The sequence below is a fragment of the Copadichromis virginalis genome, linkage group LG3 (assembly GCF_057382275.1).
Source record: "Copadichromis virginalis isolate Kocher_CV1m ecotype Utaka linkage group LG3, C_Virginalis_male_GT1.1, whole genome shotgun sequence".
Taxonomy (NCBI): domain Eukaryota; kingdom Metazoa; phylum Chordata; class Actinopteri; order Cichliformes; family Cichlidae; genus Copadichromis; species Copadichromis virginalis.
Window position 1 is genome coordinate 38,851,958 of NC_140620.1, and position 6,366 is coordinate 38,858,323.

Genomic DNA, 6,366 nt, shown 5'->3' on the forward strand with positions numbered 1-6,366 from the left:
CTTAGAACTCTACTAAAAAGGCTTTTTTTTCATCCATTCTTTGGAGATGTACTTTTGTATCTTTGCATAAACACAGTAAATCTGCACTGTGTTTCTATCCTTTTGAAATCAGCATGTTTATAAGCAGAGTGTGCACTTTCATCATTGTAAGGATGTGATGTACTGAGTCCCCAGAGGAATATGCCTTATCTAAATATTATTTCTTTCTAAACATATTGACATAATATTTTCTTGGGGGTGTGGGGGCTCCAATCCAATGGTGAGCAATGAATTTTTCCAATGGGCCACATAAGAAACTGGGCCTTTTGTGAAGTCTGGCATTCTTCCTGGTCAGATTTGGACATCCATAGGTTGTAAAACCTGCCAGTGTATCCCATTGCAGGTTAAGCCTTAGCTAAGCATGGAGTTACCTTCAAGAACAAATCACTTCCTACTGTAGTCCCTATCACTGACTGGCACTACTGCCAGTTCCTTCATAGTCTTTTGTTATTCCTCATACAAAGACGAGTAACTGGGCTGTGATGCAGACATCCAGAGCAAAGGCATCATTGTCTGATTTGTTTCCCGCTGAATCTCCAGAGCTCATTCTCAAATCCTGCTTTTGTCAGGGCACATTAGCACAGGAGAGTCCACCAAACACACTTTGATGACCTTTTTGCAGTTTTATGGAAAATCACAAAGTTGACTGCTCCATCCCTCCGTCTTTATATGGACTCTGCTCTAATGCAGATGCCTTTGTTGAATCGCATGGCCTCAGAATGGTACAGTCTGATCATTAACACATATTCGGTGACCCTCTTTAACACCTGAATTGTGGGATCCAAATAAAGATTCTGGTGAAAATACTGCTGGCTTTCAGTTAGAATATAGTTTTCACAGATATCTTGCATCACAGCTGGCTTTCAGTCAGCAGTACTCTGGAACTGCTATTGTGGCTCAGATAAAACTAAGAATTGGATCAACACCAAGTGTTGCAACTGTAATCTCTTTCTTGCTTTCTTACTAGTGAAACGTGAGCTTTGTCATGACTGTCACCCCCACACTGCATTCCTCTTTAGTAATCCAAGTAAACCATAAAGATTGTCTGTGATTTGCAACGATAAAGGTTTTTCCGGTAACCGGCATACTTGAAGTGCAGAGGGTTATAACTAATGTCAACCTAAAGACACATTATCTTTAACTCATACTTTGCTGTGCTGTGTTTCCTCTGGTTCTCTGGTCTTACCACTCTATCTCAGGCTGAAACAATAATAATGTTTTAGTTTGTGCTATGTTGATGAAGCATAATGCTACTGGTGAACATTCTCAGTTAGATCATTGATATAATTTATGATATTTTCAGATATTTTATAATTGAACAAACTTGTCCAGAAAGTCATTGTTTGGATGACAGTTAAGCTAAAAATATCTTCCCTGTGACTGATCCAAACAAGCCCCAACCTTCAGAGTGGTGATCCCTTTTTGCCTTGTATATTTTTCTTTTTCTACTCTCCTTTTGTTAGTATCAAGCCTAAAATCCTTGTAGGAACATAAAGAAGATTTCCAGGGATTATTTTCCCATACCAGATTTTTCACGTGGGTCAGTCATATTGCACCACACTTAATTCCAGCACTTAGACACAAAGGCAGCTACATTGGAAATAGTCCATCTCTGTCTGCCTGTGCTATGTCTACACATTTATGTGATGAACATCAATTTGGCTCACTTGCATTTGTTAACAAGTGCTTTTATATCAAAGCCCTTCAATCCAAAAAAAATACTGTTTTTTTCTTTCTTTGGAGCTGTAATCCTGTCATTTTTACAGGCTGAAATTTCCTAGGAATAATCATGAACGCATATGTGCATGAAAGAGAGAGAGAGTGTAAGACAAAGTGAAGCATGTTTGGACTCTGAAGCATCATGTGATCAAGCTGTACAAAGTCACGTTCATCTTTAGGTTGGACTATAAGCTTTGGTTTGGTTGTTTTTTTGTCTTGTGTGTGTGTGTGTGTGTGTGTGTGTGTGTGTGTGTGTGTGTGTGTGTGTGTGTGTGTGTACAGTAAAAGAGAAAAAACTGCAGCAGCCATTTGTTGTCTTTGAGTGCCTACTAGTGTCGTTTAAACTTGCCTGCAATAAATATGTTTGAGCAGACTGTGCATGATGAAACATAATGGTAAATGGCCTGCATTTGTATAGCGCTTTTCTAGTCCCTAAGGACCCCAAAGCGCTTCACACTACATTCAGTCATTCACCCATTCACACACACATTCACACACTGGCGGGCGATGGCAAGCTACATTGTAGCCACAGCTGCCCTGGGGCGCACTGACAGAGGCAAGGCTGCCGGACACTGGCACCACCGGGCCCTCTGACCAGTGTAATAGTTGTCTTTTGACAGCTGTGGTTTCTCTAGATGCTCTGTACCACAGTGTTGGTAGTTTCTGGCTGCTCCATGATGCTGTCTTTAGACGCCGTCTTCTTTGTTTTCACAGATTTCCCACTTGTAATTCATCCACCAACTATACACTCTATTGAACAGTTACCAGTGAACCAGTGAAGACAAAAATCCACCCATTTTATTTTCAAAATAAGTGGATGCAAACATCTGCAGACTTTCTAACAGTGTATGCATCATCACTCTCCCTTTTGTGTAGATGCTTAATGCGTTGCCTTGCCTTGCCATTAAAATGTAAAGTTTATTCTTGATGTAATACGCTGACTCTGAAGGAAGGCCCTAAAAAGGAAGTGAAAGTTGAAACCTCTGGTAGATTCCAAGGAAGAGGAGGTGAGATTAGGACAGAAGGAATTTCATACGGGAAAGCACATGTTTAACCAGTATCCATCTAATTGAGTGTAGCATTAACAACACACACTTTACATTTCTGAAATCTCCAGCAGCTTAAGAAGTGAAGAATAAACTTATGATCATGACTGTCATTCATTCTCAACATTCACCATACAGTGGGGCAAAAAAGTATTTAGTCAGCCACCGATTGTGCAAGTTCCCCCACTTAAAATGATGACAGAGGTCAGTAATTTGCACCAGAGGTACACTTCAACTGTGAGAGACAGAATGTGAAAAAAAAAATCCATGAATTCACATGGTAGGATTTGTAAAGAATTTATTCGTAAATTAGGGTGGAAAATAAGTATTTGGTCACCTCAAACAAGGAAAATCTCTGGCTCTCACAGACCTGTAACGTCCTCTGTAAGACGCTTTTCTGTCCCCCACTCGTTACCTGTATGAATGGCACCTGTTTGAACTCATCATCTGTATAAAAGACACCTGTCCACAGCCTCAAACAGTCAGACTCCAAACGCCGCCATGGCCAAGACCAAAGAGCTTTCGAAGGACACCAGGAAAAGTATTGTAGACCTGCACCAGACTGGGAAGAGTGAATCTACAATAGGCAAGCAGCTTGGTGTGAAAAAATCAACTGTGGGAGCAATCATCAGAAAATGGAAGACATACAAGACCACTGATAATCTCCCACGATCTGGGGCTCCACGCAAGATCTCATCCCGTGGGGTCAAAATGATCATGAGAACGGTGAGCAAAGATCCCAGAACCACACGGGGGGACCTGGTGAATGACCTGCAGAGAGCTGGGACCAAAGTAACAAAGGTCACCATCAGTAACACACTACAACGGCAGGGAATCAAATCCCGCAGTGCCAGACGTGTTCCTCTGCTGAAGCCAGTGCATGTCCAGGCCCGTCTGAAGTTTGCCAGAGAGCACATGGATGATACAGCAGAGGATTGGGAGAATGTCATGTGGTCAGATGAAACCAAAGTAGAACTTTTTGGTATAAACTCAACTCGTCGTGTTTGGAGGAAGAAGAATACTGAGTTGCATCCCAAGAACACCATACCTACTGTGAAGCATGGGGGTGGAAACATCATGCTATGGGGCTGTTTTTCTGCCAAGGGGACAGGACGACTGATCCGTGTTAAGGACAGAATGAATGGGGCCATGTATCGTGAGATTTTGAGCCAAAACCTCCTTCCATCAGTGAGAACTTTGAAGATGAAACGAGGCTGGGTCTTCCAACATGACAATGATCCAAAACACACCGCCCGGGCAACAAAGGAGTGGCTCCGTAAGAAGCATTTGAAAGTCCTGGAGTGGCCTAGCCAGTCTCCAGACTTCAACCCCATAGAAAATCTGTGGTGGGAGTTGAAAGTCCGTGTTGCTCGGCGACAGCCCCAAAACATCACTGCTCTCGAGAAGATCTGCATGGAGGAATGGGCCAAAATACCAGCTACTGTGTGTGCAAACCTGGTAAAGACCTATAGTAAACGTTTGACCTCTGTTATTGCCAACAAAGGTTATGTTACAAAGTACTGAGTTGTATTTTTGTTATTGACCAAATACTTATTTTCCACCCTGATTTACGAATAAATTCTTTACAAATCCTACCATGTGGATTCATGGATTTTTTTTTCACATTCTGTCTCTCACAGTTGAAGTGTACCTCTGGTGCAAATTACTGACCTCTGTCATCATTTTAGGTGGGGGAACTTGCACGATCGGTGGCTGACTAAATACTTTTTTGCCCCACTGTATGCTCACATTGGTTACTGCTATAATTTTGAGACACTCACATAGCATAGTCCAGACCTTCCCAAAGTGTGGGGCCCGCCCCCTGGAGGGGGGGGGGGGGGGGGGGGGGGGCGCAGAGCCATTGCACGGGGGCCACGGTATGAAAAGGAAAAAACAAAACAAAAAAACCCCAAAGCTTGGACACTGCTAGAACGGGGCGCCTCCACAAACACAAATCAGGAGATGAAGCATTGCTGAGCCAAAGACTAGAAAATATGGTGAAGCATATCTTCCCTTTGGCTTCACCTGCACAAGTGCGAGGTAGGTCTCCCCTGTAGAATTGGTTTCCCTTCGTCGGGAGCATGGGCTGGGTTCTTCAAATCACGGACAAACAGTATCCCACATTCTTTTATTTTTAGTTCACAAACACTTGTTGTAATGACTAACTACTCCTGACATTTTGGAGATGTTAGCTCTTTATACAGTAAAGTTACAGCGGGATACATCAGGCTGATCCTGCCACAATTTGCTCCCCTGTACAAATCACGGACAAACAGTATCCAACAGTTGTTTATGTTTTTGAATCCATTTTGCAGAGGGATTGAAAAATGTATTGATAGCAATGTTGAATATATTACACAGGAAAAAAAACAACTACACGTAAAATAATCACATCGTGACGCCTCTGCCTTTCTAAATAGAAGGACAGTAACTGCGTGTGTGTATGTAAGTGTGTAAAACCTGAAGATTGTAAGATTAACACTCTCTAATTTCTACCACTACCATGCTTACTCTGTTACGTCGAACGTTAAAACTTCATGGCAAGTTGGGAGACATGAAATCACCTATTTGTGTGACAAATAAAAAAATCAACATGTTTATGATTTGTGCAAATAACTGTATACATTCTGTTTATTATCACACAGACAAGTTTTACAAGCCTATTAATCACAGTAGAGTTCATTGCGTTGGTGGATTAAAGGCTTCATTGTTCTCATTGTGCATCAGCAGTGTTTTTTCTCTGTCATTAAAAAACTACAGGTGAAAAAAAAAGATTATATATCATAATCAACATCATATTAAGATGGTCGCAACTATGTTTTCGGTATCATTTCAAAATGAACAGAATTTTATGTGCATGGATAAGAAGACAAACTTTGAAATGCCCGTAAAGGTTAACATACGTCACGGGGTGTGTTCCAGAAAATGAAAGTAAAACATAAGAAAGGACAAAGAGTTTTTTTGTCTCTGTAGGACATCTGTTGGTTTGTAGCGGTAATGTCAGCTTTTGAAGTTTTTATTTAGTAAGAATGTTTTTTTTCCTGTTGTATAAAATGATTTTAAGTTGAACACCTGCGCTGAAGCAGTATCTTGGTCAGACTTGTTATGGATCATTTTCACTTTCTTTGCCTCTGTCATGACCTCTATCATGTGCTGTAACATTAATAAAAACTTCACCAAAGATAAAGTGCAAAGTGTAGCTTTTCATACAGGTCAAATAAATAATCTTATGCTATACTGACAAAATATTAAAGAAACATTTTTTAATTCAACACTCAAACGCTTCATGCTTTTTGTTTCCACTGATGTGTGTTTGGATTAGAGTTGGATCATTTTTGTTCTCAACAAGTCACCGAGAGTAAGTCAGTAAAGATTTCCAACTTAAATATTTCAAGCTCAGGAGTGTTCCCTTAATAGTTCTGATCTATAAATACACCTTTACAGGAAATGTCCCAGTTAGAGCGGATCAGCTGTCAGCGATCACACTGGGTGTGTTCATAATGAAAAACACCCTTTGTTGGTATGGTGAAGTGCAAATGCAAATCAAAGGTGAGGTCACTTT